This window comes from Trichosurus vulpecula, chromosome 7, assembly GCF_011100635.1.
Source record: "Trichosurus vulpecula isolate mTriVul1 chromosome 7, mTriVul1.pri, whole genome shotgun sequence".
NCBI classification, from domain to species: Eukaryota; Metazoa; Chordata; class Mammalia; order Diprotodontia; family Phalangeridae; genus Trichosurus; species Trichosurus vulpecula.
The window spans coordinates 247,394,391-247,410,494 of record NC_050579.1 but is presented as its reverse complement, the minus strand read 5'-3'; positions in this window follow the sequence as shown (position 1 = coordinate 247,410,494).

Below are 16,104 nucleotides of genomic sequence, written 5' to 3'. Positions count from 1 at the left end.
TAGGAGCAGGGACTTCATAGTGGTCTAGGAACTTAACACACATCAAGATGAGATCCTTCCCTTCTGGGAGGAGGGAAAGGCAGTTTCCAATTGATATGAAACTGACTAGGTATTCCATTTTTTTAAAGTCTACTAGGTTTTTTTATTTAAAGTTTTGAGTTCCAAATTCTATTCCTCCCTGCATCCCTCCCCTCCCCCTTCCCTGAGACAGGAAGCAATCAGATAGAGGTTATACATGTGCAATTGTGTAAAACACTTCCACATTAGTCATTTTGTAGAAGAAGACTCAAATAAAAGAAAAACAAAAAGAAAGAAAGAAAGTGAATAATAGCGTGCTTCAGTCTATAATCCTTTGGGATCATCTTGGTTCATTGTATTTCTGAGAATAGCTAAGTCGTTCACAGGTTCTTCATCATATAGTACTGCTGTTACTGCGTACAATGGTCTCCTGGTTCTGCTCACTTCACTATGCATCAGTTCATGCAAGTCTTCCCAGGTTTTTCTGAAATCATCCTGCTTGTCATGTCTTACAGCACAATAATATTCCATTACAATCATATACCACACATTGTTTAGGCATCCTCCAATTGATGGGCATCCCTTTGATTTCCAATCATTAGCTACTGCAAAAAAAGCCTGCTATAAATATTTTTGTACAAATATGTCCTTTCCCCCCTCCTTTTTTTTTTGGATATCTTTGGGATATAGACCTAGCATTGGTATTGCTGAGTCACAGTTTAATAGCCCTTTGGGCATAATTCCAAATTGCTCTCCAGAACAGTTGGTTAAATTCACAACTCCATCAATAGTGCAGTAGTGTCCTGGTTTTCCGACATCTCCTCCAACATCCAACATTTTCCTTTTTTGTTATATTGACCACTCTGATAGGTATAAGGTGGTATTTCAGAGTTGTTTTAATTTGCATTTATATAACCAATAGTGATTTGGAGGATTTTTTCTTATGAGTATAGAGAGCTTTGATTTCTTTGTCTGAAAATTGCCTATCCATATCCTTTGAACATTTATCAATTGGAGAATGATTTGTATTTTTTTTATAAATTTGACTGAGTTTGAGAAATGAGGCTTTATCAGACATACTTATTGCAAATTTTTCCCCCAGTTTTTTGTTTTCTTTGTAATTTTGGTTGCATTGGTTTTGTCTGTGCAAAAGCTATTTAGTTTTACATAATCAAAATTATCTAGTTCACATTTTGTAATGCCCTTTATATTTTCTTTGCTCCTAAATTCTTCTTTTATCTGTGAATCAGACAGAAAAACTATTCCATGCTGTCTTAATTTGCTATGATATCACCCTTTATGTATAAATCATGTACCTATTTTGACCTTATCTTGATATACGTGTGAGATATTGGTCTATATATAGTTTCTGCCATAACATTTTTCAGTTTGCCAAACAGTTTTTGTCAAATATTGAGTTTTTGTTCCAAATGCTTGGATCTTTTGGTTTATCATATACTAGGTTATACTATTGTCATTTAGTATAATGTAATTTGCACCTAATCTATTCCACTGATCCACCACTCTATTTTTTAGCCAGTAACAGATAGTCTTGATAATTGACACTTTATAATACATTATGTGATCTGGTATGGCTATGCCATTTTCCACCTTTTTTGTTTTCATTGATTCCCTTGATATCCTTGACCATTTGTTCTTCCAGATGAATTTTATTATGATTTTTTCTACCTCTATAAAATAATTTTTGATATTTTGATTGGTGTGACATTAACTAAATAAATTAATTGAGATAAAACTATCATTTTTATTATATTGACTGAGCCCACTGATAAGAAATTAATATTTTTTTCAGTTTGTTTAGATCTGACTTTATTTGTGTGCAAAGTGTTTCATAGTTGTGTTCATACAGTTCCTGGGCTTGTCTTGGCAGGTAGACACCCCCAAATTTTATTCTGTCTATAGTTATTTTAAATGGAATTTCTCTTTCTATCTCTTGCTCCTGAACTTTGCTGGTAATATATAGAAATGCTGATGATTTATGTGGTTTTATTTTGTATCTTACAACTTTGCTAAAATTGTTAATAATTTCAAGTAGTTTTTTAGTTGATTCTCTAGGATTTTCTAAGTGTAGCATTGCATCATCTGCAAAGAGTAAAAGTTTATTTCCTCACTGACTATCTACTTCCTTTAATGTGTTTTTCTTCTCCTATTGCTATAGCTAACATTTCTAGCACGATATTAAATAATAGAGGTGATAATGGGCACCCTTAATTCACCCTTGATTGTACTGGGAAGACTTCTAGCTTATCCCCATTATACATAATGCTTGCTGATGATTTTAGATAAATATTACTTGTCATTTCAAGGTAAGCTCCATTTATTCCTGTACTCTCTAGTGTTTTCTGTATTTTGTCCAAGGCTTTTTCTGCATCTATTGAGATAATCATATGATTTCTATTGGTTTTGTTATTGATATGGGCATTTATATTATGAAGGCAGAATTTATGATTTCAAAGAGAATCTCATATGTGCCTAAACAGTCCGGAACCGCAGGATATAAGGAATTCTCTAGGCAGAAGGCAGCAGAACTAAAGCATGTATTTACACTCCACAATAACAAGCCCACAAACCAGCGTCCCCATTTTGATATTTTCATCAAAAGCTTCCAGACCCAATAAGTCTGCCTTGCAAGGGTAGCCAGGAGGTCACAGAGAAGCGAGATGGTATAAGGCAAAATCGTATACATGCTTCCCCTCTACGGTAAGAAGATTACCCACTAGCCTCTAGTCAGTTCTGCTACCGGCAGCTCAGCTTCAGCTGTAAGCATCTCTGGCTCCAACCGGAAAAGGAAAGGAGGATCTTCAAGCTGTCCTCTCCCCTCTTATAGAGTTTTTGACATCATCAAGCACCACCTGAACGACCAGGGCCGATTGGTTCTTGACTTGGCCTCTCCCCCTAGCGTAGACCACGTTAACACAGCTCCCTTCATCCAGCCCCAAGACTCATCACACAGGAAGCTCTCCAATTGCTGGCATGGTCGCTGGGCCTCCTGCCCTGGAAGAGCAAGCCCCAGCGTCCAGGGAAGCTCAACGAGGCAAGCTGAGTCATTCAAAGAAAACAAAGTCCATTCTGGCTACACTCCACTCCTCACAATGTTCTAGGATGAACAATCCAATCATAATTCAAATTAAATTATATATCCTAGAACATTGTGATCTAATTATGCAGGAAACTAAAACATATCATTCACAATAAAGCAAAGCATATCATTCAGTGACATTCCCAAATATTGGTTTACGATTCAAATGTGATCCACCCCTAGATCCCAGCCAGATAATCTCTTCAATCAATCATTCCAAAATAATTATTGATAATTCAAATGTCCACCCCTAGATCTTCATATCCATTACATAGGATCAATAATATCATAACAATAAAACAATATAGCAAGGATAACACAAAATAAGTACACAGAACACTATCATCATTCCCCCCCTCAAACAATTGGGGCTCAAAATCTTGGGGTAATGGGTGAAGGTCTCATTTTCCATAGTTTCTTCTTGCTGAAATTGGATGTAGAGGTGTCCCTGCCCCAAAGAGTCCCATTCCAGAGTTCAGTTCTTTAGCGAACCGGCAGGAATTCCAAGAATGCTACATGCTTAGGCAGTCACCGGAAACTTCAGGGTGCTTAAACCTGCAGGAGACAGAACTAGCGACAAGGTTAACTAAAACAGAGAACAAAAAGAGTAGGCAAGTATGGGCTATTATCCTTCAAATAAAATCATCTCCAGTTTAGTTGAAATTTCAGTTATGCAGAGATCCAATATCAGAGCCAAACTCAGATGGGAAATGTTTCTTTTTAAACGGAACACAATGAGGAAACTAAGCCAAGAAGATCCCACCCTAGATGGAGACCAGGATTGTCCTGGTACAAGATGTACAAGGGAAACCAGGAGGATCCCATCCTAGATAGACTAGGATTGTCCTCCCAGCCTTTCCCCAGATGTACAAGCTTTCATCCGTTAATCACACAAAGTCACTTTCCCTCTGAGTGGCTTGTGTCAATTACCAGCATCAGCCATACCTGTGGGGTCCGTGAATCTAATATTATAGCCCTATTCACGGTAAAATATATGGTTCAGGGGCACAATTTGGTAATTATCTTCCCCTGAATAGACAACTGTTACAGTGTTGTTCTTCCCATGGGCTATGACTTCTGCAGCCTTTGGAATATTATCTGGCTTCCGTTTTACCCATACCTTAGCTCCCAACTTTATTCTATCAATGGGGCAAGCCCCTTTTGCCCCTCTAGTAGTTATTTTGGGAGGAGGGTCAGTTTTCACAAAGGGTATTTTTTCACAGGGGATAATAATCACTTGAACTATCCTATCATTCCTACCAAATTGTACAGGATTTTCACCCAAATTTTGGAGTGTCACAACAATTTCTTTTTGATAATTCGAATCTATCACTCCAGCCAATACATGTACTCCTTGAGCTGCTAATCCTGGTTTAGGTAATATCTGTCCAAAATGATTCTTGGGGATTCTCATACATACTCCAGTAGAGGTTTTTCTTATCTCTTTCCTATTCAACCTAAAATTCTCTATACAATTTAAATCATATCCTGCTGAACCAGGTGTTCCTGGACATGGTAGGGGGACATCTTCCCTCACAGTCCAAAATTCAATATTTTGGATCTCACGTGTTTGCTGTTCTCTAATCTGCAAATTTGGGGTCATCATTCTGGCTAGAGGTGTACTCCCCCCTAAGGGTCTATTATTCAAATTACATAAGGCAATAGACAAATTATCCTTCCAATGTCGATATGAATTATTAGAACTTAATTTTCTCAGCTGTTCTTTCAACAATCCATTCATTCTTTCAATCAGCCCAGATGCTTGTGGGTAATATGGAATATGATATATCCATTCTATATTATTCAACACACAATATTTTTCACTTCTTTGCCCTTGAAATGTGACCCATTGTCACTTTGAATCTGCATTGGGGTTCCATAGTATAAACTTACAATATCTAGGGTTTTACAGGTGTTTTTCTGAGTTGCGTCCTTATAAGGACAAGCCACTAGTACACCTGAATAGGTGTCAACACACGTACATACATATTTACATCCTTTATCCTGGGGTAGTGGGCCAATATAATCTATCTGCTAAATTTGGGCTGGAACTTTTCCCCTTGCTATTTCTCCAGTTACTATCCTAGGAAGAGTTCGTTCTTTTTCTAATTGACATATACAACACCCCTCTGTTATTTGTTTTAACAACGCAAGAGAGATATTGATACCTCGATCCTGTGCCCATCGGTGGGTGGCCTGGACCCCTAAATGGCCAGCAGTCTGGTGGACCCATCTTGCTAAGGCTGAGTCATCAGTTGGAGTTGGAGTAGGGACAATACATTCAGTGGCAATCTTTGCTAGTCGATCCGCGTGTGCATTGTACTCACGCTCTGGTGTGGTCAGGGTGGTGTGAGCATTAACATGAAAAACTGACAAATCCATAACCAAAGACATGTCCCATATATTTTCCCATAACTCTTTACCCCAAACTTGTTTGCCATGAATCTCCCAATTCTGATTCCTCCATATAGGCATCCAAGTAGCTAATCCATTAGCTACCACCCATGAATCAGTGAATATATGACACTGTCCTCCCTTCTCCATTCTGATGGCCTGATGTACTGCCATCAGTTCAGCATATTGGCTACTTCCCCCTATCCCAGAACTTTCCAGAGTTTGCCTAGTACAGGGATTATAGGCTACTGCTTTCCAATGTCTCTTCTGTCCTACATATTTTGCTGTCCCGTCAGTAAACCAAGCGTGTTTCTTCTGTTCTACACTTAGTCCATCATACCCATTATTCCATTTCACTAAGGATGGCACCATCTGTTGCTTAGATTCAAGGGGTTTTTCATTCCTCTCAGTGCCAATGTTCGCCACTGATTCATGTAAAGCAGAAACTCCACTTTTGCCTGCTCTGGACCTATTCTGAATATACTACTTCCATTTGATTATGCTCGCCTCTTGTGCATGTCCAATTCTGTGAGAAGCTGGGGTACTCATTACCCAAGTCATAATTGGAATTCCAGGCCTTAATATCACTTCATGACCCAGAGTTAGTTGCTCAGTTTCTACTAAAGCCCAATATGCAACTAACAGCTGCTTCTTAAAAGGTGTATACTGCACTCCAGATGAGGGCAGTTTCCTTGACCAAAAGCCTAAAGGTACACTTTGGCTCTGTTGTTTTTGACACAGACTCCAATTTACATAGTCATCTTGTACAGTCACTTGTAACTCCACTGGCCCATTTTGCATAGGCCATAAGTCCAGAGCTAATTGTATAGCAGCCTTTGCTTCCTCAAAAGCTCTACTTTGTTCAAGGCCCCAATCGAATTCATATTTCTTTCTGGTGACTTTATACAAGGGTTTTAAAATCTGTCCCAAATGTGGGATGTGGTGTCTCCAATAACCAAATAGCCCTATGAACTTTTGGGCCTCTTTCTTATTAGTAGGGGTGGGAAAATCCTGAATTTTTTGTCGAGCATGTGGGAGAATTTCTCGCAGTCCTCTATTCCACTGTATCCCCAAGAATTTTACAGTTTGAGCTGGCCCTTGAACCTTTGCGGGGTTGATTTCCTATCCTTTGCTTTTCATATGGTCAATTAATAATGCTAAACTCTCCTCCACTTCTTTTATGTTCTTTCCCTGTATCATGATGTCATCTATGTAATGTGTAAGCTGTACACCAGGTAGCTTTAATTCATCCAAATGCTCAGCTACAATCCTGTGGCAAATAGTTGGGCTATGAATATATCGTTGTGGCAGGCAAGTAAATGTATACTGTCGGCCTTGCCAAGTAAAAGCAAACTGGTTCCATTGCTTGGGGTCTATTGGGATCATAAAGAAGGCATTGGCCAAATCAATAACTGCGTACCAAGTCCCTTCATGTTTTTATATTCTCTCTATTAAAGTAATCGTGTCTGGAACAGCAGCATACAAGGGAGGAGTCACTTTGTTCAGCTGTCTATAATCTACTGTCATCCTCCATGTCCCATCTATCTTTCGGACTGGCCAGACAGGGTTGTTCCATTGAGTAGTTGTAGGGACTAACACTCCTGCCTCAACACATTCTCTTATAGTGTTGGCAAATTCATCTTGCCCACCTGGCACACGATATTGCCTCAAAGTAATTACTTCAGAAGGTTCGGGCAAAGTGATTGGATCCATCTTGATTTTCCCCACTAAGACTGCATTAATGCCTATTTTCCTCACAGCAAATTGGTATTTCCCTTCAGGTAAATTTAAGGTCATACCCTTCAAAATGTCTATTCCAATGATGTATTCAGGATTAGGCACAATAACCACACTATATTCTTTCTTGGGCAACTGTCCAATTTTCATCATCAATGTAACTTGTCTGGCTGATATTTCAGTCCCTCCTAGTCCTGTGATGGTAATAGGAGTTCCATGGCTGAATTTGTCTGGATTCCCATAGATAAGGGTGGCCTCGGCCCCAGTGTCTATTAATGCCCTAGTTACTGTATTTGACCCATTTTTCCAATATATGGTCAAGTTAATGTGAGGTCTGCAATCCAGCTTACGTATTTCCTTAATTTAGGCTGGGGCCTGGCCTGTTTCCTAGTATTCACTAGCATGTGATTCACTTGGGTATGAAGGTTCAACATCTGTCGCATTTGCAGGAGCAGTTCTTATTTCCCTATCTCTCCTGTTATCGAGTCCTTTATCTCGGTACATCCTGTACAATTCATTGGTTGGAATGCCATCTATCATTTCAAAACCTACCCCTGCTCTCAATACAGCAGTGAGCATTTCTTTTCTTGTCACTCCATTTTGGCGCCAAGTTTCCTGGCTATTCATCCTTCTCTCTCGAGGAGATCTATGCCTTCCCCAGTCTCCTAAGTCATGTAACTGTAAAATCTTATTTATCACCTCTGTAAGATGGCTCCCTACTTCCCCAAGTAACAGATTCAAAATTAGTTGTTTATAAGCAGGGGGAGCTGTCCTAATTATTAAATTCCTATGAGGGATTCCTATGGGATCATTGTAATATTTGTCTGCAGTTCCTGTCATAATAGCAGTCTTCATTACCTCCTCCTTTAGTCTCATGATACAATCTGTAAGTGAATACCAGGGTCTGTACTCAGTGGGCCACATAGAATCATTAGTATATCTCTTATTGCATCCCGCAGCACCTAATGCCAACAGAGTAGTCCTGCTAGCATCATCTCCTTGCTGATGATGTTCCATAAAAGCTTGCTGAACTAGAGGATCGTGGCTGATACCTATGAATCTCATACAGTCCCTCTTATCTACTAATATTCCACCAGCCCCTTGATCACTGAGCCTTACCATCCAAGATATTAATGGTTCTCCTACTCTTTGGCTGAATCTACTCAAAATATCTGTGACCTCTTGTGGTGAGAAACCTTCCTGAAATTCCCTCGTAACTAAATTGCCACCTCGGGTTTCTGTCCTCCTCCTCTCTACGGGACGAACACTTGTCTGAGTATTTAACCATCTCCCATTCTCTGTGCGAGGGATGTCCTGAACCCTAGTAGCATTTTCTCTCTCAGCCCCTAACATTGTCTCATTTTCCCCCCACTCACTTCCCCTGCCACCATGGCAAGGACAAAGCAGGCAGTCAGGCTTGGTCTGGGCTGAGTTGGGATGCACTCTTGGCTTATTTGGCCTCCTGTTGCTCCTAGCCACATTAATAGAAAAGTTCTCATCTGAGTCAGTGGGTTCTTGAGCAGCAATTTGTTCTTCTGCTATCTGAGATTCCCCTTCTTGCTGTGGGATAGGAGTGCCCCCATCTCTTTCACTTAATCTCAATCTTTCTTATACTAGCCGGTAGGCTGATAACACTATCCAGCTTTGCCTAGATAGTGATGCCCCTGACTGAATCCCAACCTCTTGTAAACACCTTTCCAAATCTTTAGGATCTCCTCTCTGTAGCCTTGGTTCCCAGTTTTCACAGAGTCTGGCTTTTTTAGCCAATTGCTTTGCTAAGGAGGAATAAAATGGATCCTCCCACCCTGGGATATTCATCTCTTCCTCTGAAGTTCTTCTGCTTCTGAATGGAGATCTTATATCTAGCGATCCCATCCACCACGTCACCAAATATATTAGGAAGGCAGAATTTATGATTTCAAAGAGAATCTCATATGTGCCTAAACAGTCCGGAACCGCAGGATATAAGGAATTCTCTAGGCAGAAGGCAGCAGAACTAAAGCATGTATTTACACTCCACAATAACAAGCCCACAAACCAGCATCCCCATTTTGATATTTTCATCAAAAGCTTCCAGACCCAATAAGTCCGCCTTACAAGGGTAACCAGGAGGCCACAGAGAAGCGAGATGGTATAAGGCAAAATCGTATACATGCTTCCCCTCTACGGTAAGAAGATTACCCACTAGCCTCTAGTCAGCTCTGCTACCGGCAGCTCAGCTTCGGCTGTAGGCGTCTCTGGCTCCAACCGGAAAAGGAAAGGAGGATCTTCAAGCTGTCTTCTCCCCTCTTATAGAGTTTTTGACATCATCAAGCACCACCTGAACGACCAGGGCCGATTGGTTCTTGACTTGGCCCCTCCCCCTAGCGTAGACCACGTTAACACACCTCCCCTTAGCCAGCCCCAAGACTCATCACACAGGAAGCTCTCCAATTGCTGGCATGGTCGCTGGGCCTCCTGCCCTGGAAGAGCAAGCCCCAGCATCCAGGGAAGGTCAACGAGGCAAGCTGAGTCATTCAAAGAAAACAAAGTCCATTCTGGCTACATCATTACGGTGATAGTTTTCCTAATATTGAACTGTGCTCACAGTGGCGTAATATATGATGAAGTAATTGACACAAAAAGACAAAGACATGGGGCTAGGCGAGTCATATAGTCAAGCTATAGACTAATTTTAATGGAGTTACTGACAGTATTTTATACAGGTTAATTGCTGAGTCATCCTGACTTCAAAGAAGAATACAATAAAGCATTGGTTAAGTTTTTTATCTCCTTGTTCCTGGGAGTGAGACATTATTTTTCCTCAAGGCTAACCAAATTGAAACAATTATGTTCTCTCACATATAGATAACCAGACTGAAACATTTCTGTCATCTCCCATTTAGATAATCAGCTATGAAGGAGGGTTTTCTTTGCCATGTCTTCTTATCCTGAAACTGGCCTTTGCCATGCATAGACCCATTCTCAATTGACCTTGCCGTGCAAAGATCTAAGAGACTGCTTTGCTCAGGTCTAATGAAGCCTAAACAGTGACCAGGATATAGCTGGCTCTCCACATTGAACCAACGGTACATTCCTTATATAAATCCCACTTGGTCATAGTGTATGATCTTTGTGATATATTGCTGTAATCTCTTTGCTAGTAATTTATTTAAAATTTTTGTGTCAATAATCATTAGGTAAATTGGTCTATAATTTTATTTTTCTGTTTTGGTTCTTGGTTTGGGTATCAGCACCAAATTTGTGTCATAAAAGAAATTTGATAGAACTTCTTCTTAACTTATTTTTCAAAATATTTTACATAATATTGGCATTAGTTGCTCTCTGAATGTTTGGTAGAATTCCCTTGTGAATCCATCTGATCCTGGGAATTTTTTCTTAGAAAATTCATTGATGGCTTATTCAATTACTTATTGTAAGATTGGGTTACTTAGGTATATAATTTCTTCTTCTGTTAATCTGAGTAATTCATATTTTTGTAGATACTCATCCATTTCTTTTAGATTGTCAAATTTATTGGCATATAATTGGACAAAATAGTTCCTACCAATTGTCTTAATTTGTTCTTCATTGATGGTGAATTCACCTTACCCTTTTCATTTTTGATACTAGTAATTTGGCTTTCTTCTTTTCTTTTTTTAAAAATCAAATTAGCCAATGGTTTACCTATTTTATTGGTTGTCCCATAAAACCAGCTTCTAGTTTTATTTATTAGTTACATGGTTTTAGTACTTTCAATTTTATTAATCTCTCCTTTGATTTTCAGGTTTTCCAGTTTGGTGTTTAATTGGGGATTTTTAATTTGTTCTTTTTCTAGTTTTTTTTTGTTTTGTTTTGTTTTTTAGTTGCATGCCCAATTCATTGATCTGCTTTTTCTCTGTTTTATTAATGTTAAGCAACTAGAGATATACATTTTCTCCTAAGTACTGCTTTGGCTGCATCCCATAAATTTTGGTATGTTGTTTTTCATTGTTGTCATTTTCTTTAATGAAATTATCAGTTGTTTCTATGATTTATTCTTTGGCCCACTTATTTTTTAGGAGTGGATTCTTTAATTTCCAATTAATTTTTAATCTCTCCTTCCATTATCCATTATTGAATGTAGTTTTTATTGCATACTGACCTGAAAAGGATGTATTTACTATTTCTGCTTTTCTCCATTTGATTGTAAGGTTTTTATGCCCTAATACATGGTCAGCTTTTGTGTAGGCACCTTGTATTATTGTGAAAACCTGTATTCCTTTCCATTCCCATTCAATTTTCTCCAGAGATCTGTCATATCTCACTTTTCCAGAATCTTATTCACCTCCTTAACTTCTTTCTTGTTTATTTTTTGGTTAGATTTATCCAGTTCTGAGAGAGGAAAGCTGAGGTTCTCCACTAGTATAGTTTTATTATCTATTTCCTCTTGCAACTTATTCAACTTTTCTTTCAAAAATTTATATGCTATTCCACTTGGTGCACATATGTTTAGTATTGACTTGATTTCATCGTCTATAGTACCTTTCAGCAAGATATTGTTTCCTCCTTTATCCCTCTTAATTAGATCTGCTTTTGCTTTTGCTTTGTCTGAGATCATGATTGTTACCCCTACTTTCTTTGCTTCAGTTGAAGCATAATAGATTCTGCTTTAGCCCTTTAACTTTGCCTTTCTTCAAATGTGTTTCTGGTACACAACATATTGTAGTATTCTGGTTTTTGATCCATTCTGCTATCCACTTCCCTTTTATGGGTGAGTCCATTCCATTCACATTCATTGCTATGATATTTAACTGTGTATTTCCCTCCAATGCTAGTTTTCTCTTGCTTATCCCCCTCTCTCTCACCCCCAACCCTTTCCTTCCTCACAAATGTTTTACTTCTGATCACCACCTTCCCCAATATACCCTCCCTTTTATTAGTCCCACCTTCCCCTTCTATCACCATCTCTTTTATTCCCTCATAGGGTGAGAGATTACTATATCCCATTAAGTGTGTATGCTATTCCCTCTTTGAGCCAATTTTAATGAGAATAAGGTTTAGCCTTTACCTGCCCTCCTTGTCTTCCCCTCCATTATAATAGCTCTTTAACATCTCTTTTATGTGGGATAATTTACCCCATTCAATCTCCCCCCTCTTTCTTCTTTCAGTGTAATTTTCTTTGTCACCCCTTTATTTTGGTTTTTTGGAGGTATCATCCCATCAAAGTCACCTTATATCCACACGCTCTGTGTATATATACTCCTTCTAATTGATCTTATAGTAACAAAATTGTTAAGAGCTACAAATATTATCTTACCATACAGAAATTTAAACAGCTTAACCTTATTTGATTTTTTATGCTACCTTTTTTACCTTTTTATGTTTCCCGTCATTCTTATACTTGGAGATCAATTTCTTTTATCTTCAGCTCTTGTCTTTTCATTAAAAGTGCTTTGAAGTCCTCTTTTTGCTTAAACATCCATTTTTCCCCCTGGAAGATTATATTCAATTTTGCTGTGTAGGTGATTCTTGTTTGTAACCCTAACTCCATTGCCTTCCAGTATATCATATTCCAAGACCTCCAGTTCCTTATTATGGAAGCTGCCAAATCCTGTTTAATCCTGACTGTAGCTCCATGATATTTGAATTATTTATTTTTGGCTGCTTGTAGTGCTTTCTCCTTGATCTGTGAGCTCTTGAATTTGGCTATGTTTCCCTGGGAGTTTTCATTTTGGGATCATTTTCAGGCAGTGATTGTGGATTCTTTCCATTTCTATTTTGCCCTCTTGTTCTAATATATCAGGGCAATTTTCTTTGATAATTTTTTGAAAGATGTTGTCCAGGCTTTAAAAAAAATCATGGCTCCCAGGTGGTCTGATAATTCTTATATTATTTCTCTCCTCAATTTTATTTTCTAGGTCAGTTCTTTTTCCAGTGAGAAACTTCACATTTTCTTCTTTATTTTACTTTTTTTGTTTTGTTTCATTGTATTTTGATGTCTCATAGAATTGTTAGTTTCCACTTGTTCAATTCTAATTTTTAAGGAATTATTTTCTTCAGTGAGCTTTTGTACTTTCTTTTCCATTTGGCCAAATCTAATTTTTAGGCAGTTATTTTCCTTGGTAAATTTTTGTGTAACTTCTCCCATGCTATTGAGACTCTTTTTTTTTTCATGATTCTCTTGAACTGTTCTCATTTCCTTTCCAAATTTTCCTTCTACTTCTCTAATTTGCTTTTAAAAATCCTTTTAAAGCTCTTTGGCCTGAGACCAAATTACATTTCTCTTTGAGGCTTCACATGTGCGCATTTTGACACTATTGTCCTCTTCTAAGTTTATGCCTTGATCTTCTCAATCACAATACATAGTAACATTCTCTAGTCAAGTTCTTTTGTTTGCTTCTTTTCTGCTCACTTTTTTCTGCCCTTTTTGTGACTTGGTGTTTTGATGCGGGTGTTGGGCTCTGGACCTGCATTTTCCCCAGTTTGTGTGTGTGTGTGTGTGTGTGTGTGTGTGTGTGTGTGTGTGTGTGTGTTGGGGCTCTGGGTCTTACTGCTAGCTTTTGCTGGGCTTCAGGGCTTAGCTGCTTGCTTTCTCTTGAAGGTAGACTTCCCTTCTGGCTTCTATTGGGGTGTGGGGGGGCTCTCCATTGGCCTCCACTGGGTGTGGGGTTTAGCTACTGACTTGCTCCAGGGGTGGGGTCTTGCTGTTGGATTGCTACGGTAAGAGACTTTTTCTAGTGTCTGGCCATGGAGGAGAGATCTTGTTGGTATGCCCCAGGGGTATGGGGACCCTGCTGCTGGGTTGCCATGGAAACAGAGTCTCTTCTGGTAGACCCTGGGTGGGGCGGGGTCACTGTTGGCCAACCCTGGGGTGAGGCTTCACTATGAATCAGCATGGGGTCAAGGCTTCACTGGTGGCTTGTGCTGGGGATGGGGCCTGTGGGTTGGGGCTTTGCTACTCTGCACAGACTGCTCACTTGCATAGGGAGCTGCTACTTTGCAGGAGGGTGGGGCCTCACTGGGGTATTACCCTAGGCCGCGATTGTCCAACCTTAGGTTTTTATTGAAACAATAGACAATATATTTTGATATGCCATTTTAGTGAGAGCTCTGATATAGCTGGTCTTCATTTACTAAAGCATTTATATAAATTTCTGTGGTTGTAGGCAGGCCCTACCCCAGCAGGTATCATTTTGGACAGCCCTGCCCTAGGCTTAGAGCCTTGCTGCAGGTCCCCTGCTGTGAGACTGGCTGCTGCGGCTGCGGCTGCTGCTGCTGCTGCTGCTGCTGCACTTGGACCTTGCTTGCCCCCACCCACCCCAGTGAGACAAACCTTTCCTGCCCATCTGATAAGCTGCTTCATTGCATCATTCATTTGAGGTGGTGTATTAGTTGTTTGGAGGGGAATTTGGGAGGGCTTCAGAGGGTTCCTTCCTCACTTTGCCATCTTGGCACTGGAAGGCCCCCATACCATTTTTGATAGCTGTCCTTCTATCAAACTTAAAACTGAAACTGTCTCTGAAATTTCTTCTGAAAACCCCTCTAAAACATAGACCTGTATACCTTCTAGTTTTGTCATTTTCGACCAAGTAGAAAACATTTTATTCCATTGGATAATCCTTCAAAATTTTAACAGTAATCATGATAGTATTCACCTACCCCCTTAAGGTTTAAAAATTTATTTCCTCACTTCAACACTGTGAAGTAGGAAGTATAAGCATTGTATCTCCATTTCAGAGATGAGCAAACTGACTCAGAGAGGCAAAGGAACTTGCCTTTTAACCACATACTTTGAAAGTGTTTGAGTCAATATTTAAACACAGGTTTCCTAACCACAGAGCCAATGCTCACACAGCTTTACCATCCTGCTATTATGTCTGAGTTGTCCCTTCTCAATATCAATTGACATTTATTGAGCACCTACTATGTGCCAGGCATTGTGCTAAGGGCTGGAGGTACAAATATAAAAAAAAAAGAAAGACAATTCTTACCCTCAAGTTGCTTACAATCTAATGGCCTTCTTTAGGCTAAGTATTGACACCCTCATTTCACATATGAGGAGACTGAGGCCTATAGAGGTGAAATGACTCACTAAAATTTATGTAAGTAGCACCTGACATATTAGAGATTTGAATATATTTCCTGTGTTTCCAAATCCAGTCCACTTTTTCACTGTCCTTTGCAAAATTTCAGAATGGAAATGGACCTCATGTATTGTTGTTGAGTCATTTTTCAGTTGTGTCTGACTTTTCATGACCCCATTTAGGATTTCTTGGCAAAGATACTCGAGTGATTTTCCATTTCCTTCTCCAGCTCATTTTACAGATGAGGGAACTGAGGCACAAGGGTCTTGCCCAGGGTCACACAGCAGGTAAGCATCTGAGGCCAGATTTGAACTCAGGAAGAGGACTCTTCCTAACTCAAAGCTGTCTCTATGTGATGGTGAGAACCTATAGTGAGGAGCATGGGAGAGAGATCAGTTGAAGCTGGGAGGAGCAAAGACCCATGGATGCCACAGTGTACAGTCCTGAGCCTCCTCCCCTTGCTCCATCCTTGGAGCATGGGGATAAGCACTGTGGGATGTGCTGGTTTGGGGTCCTAGCTTCTGCTATGTGGTCCAGAGATCACACATGATATGGACTGGGAAGTAAGCGATGCTTATGCCAAATTGGCACTGCCTGTCAGAATGGGCTCATTGAGCTTATTCCTTGTCCTTAGAAAAGGAGAGCCAGAAGCATGCATAGACCACCCCTGACATATTGAGCTAGCCATCTTCTAACCCTGCCAGATATTTTTTTCTTTTTTCAACGGTTTTCACAGAAACCATTGTCTATCCGGATTAATTTACCCTGTACTTGAGTAATTGATGTTTTTGAACCCAAGTATAAGGGAAG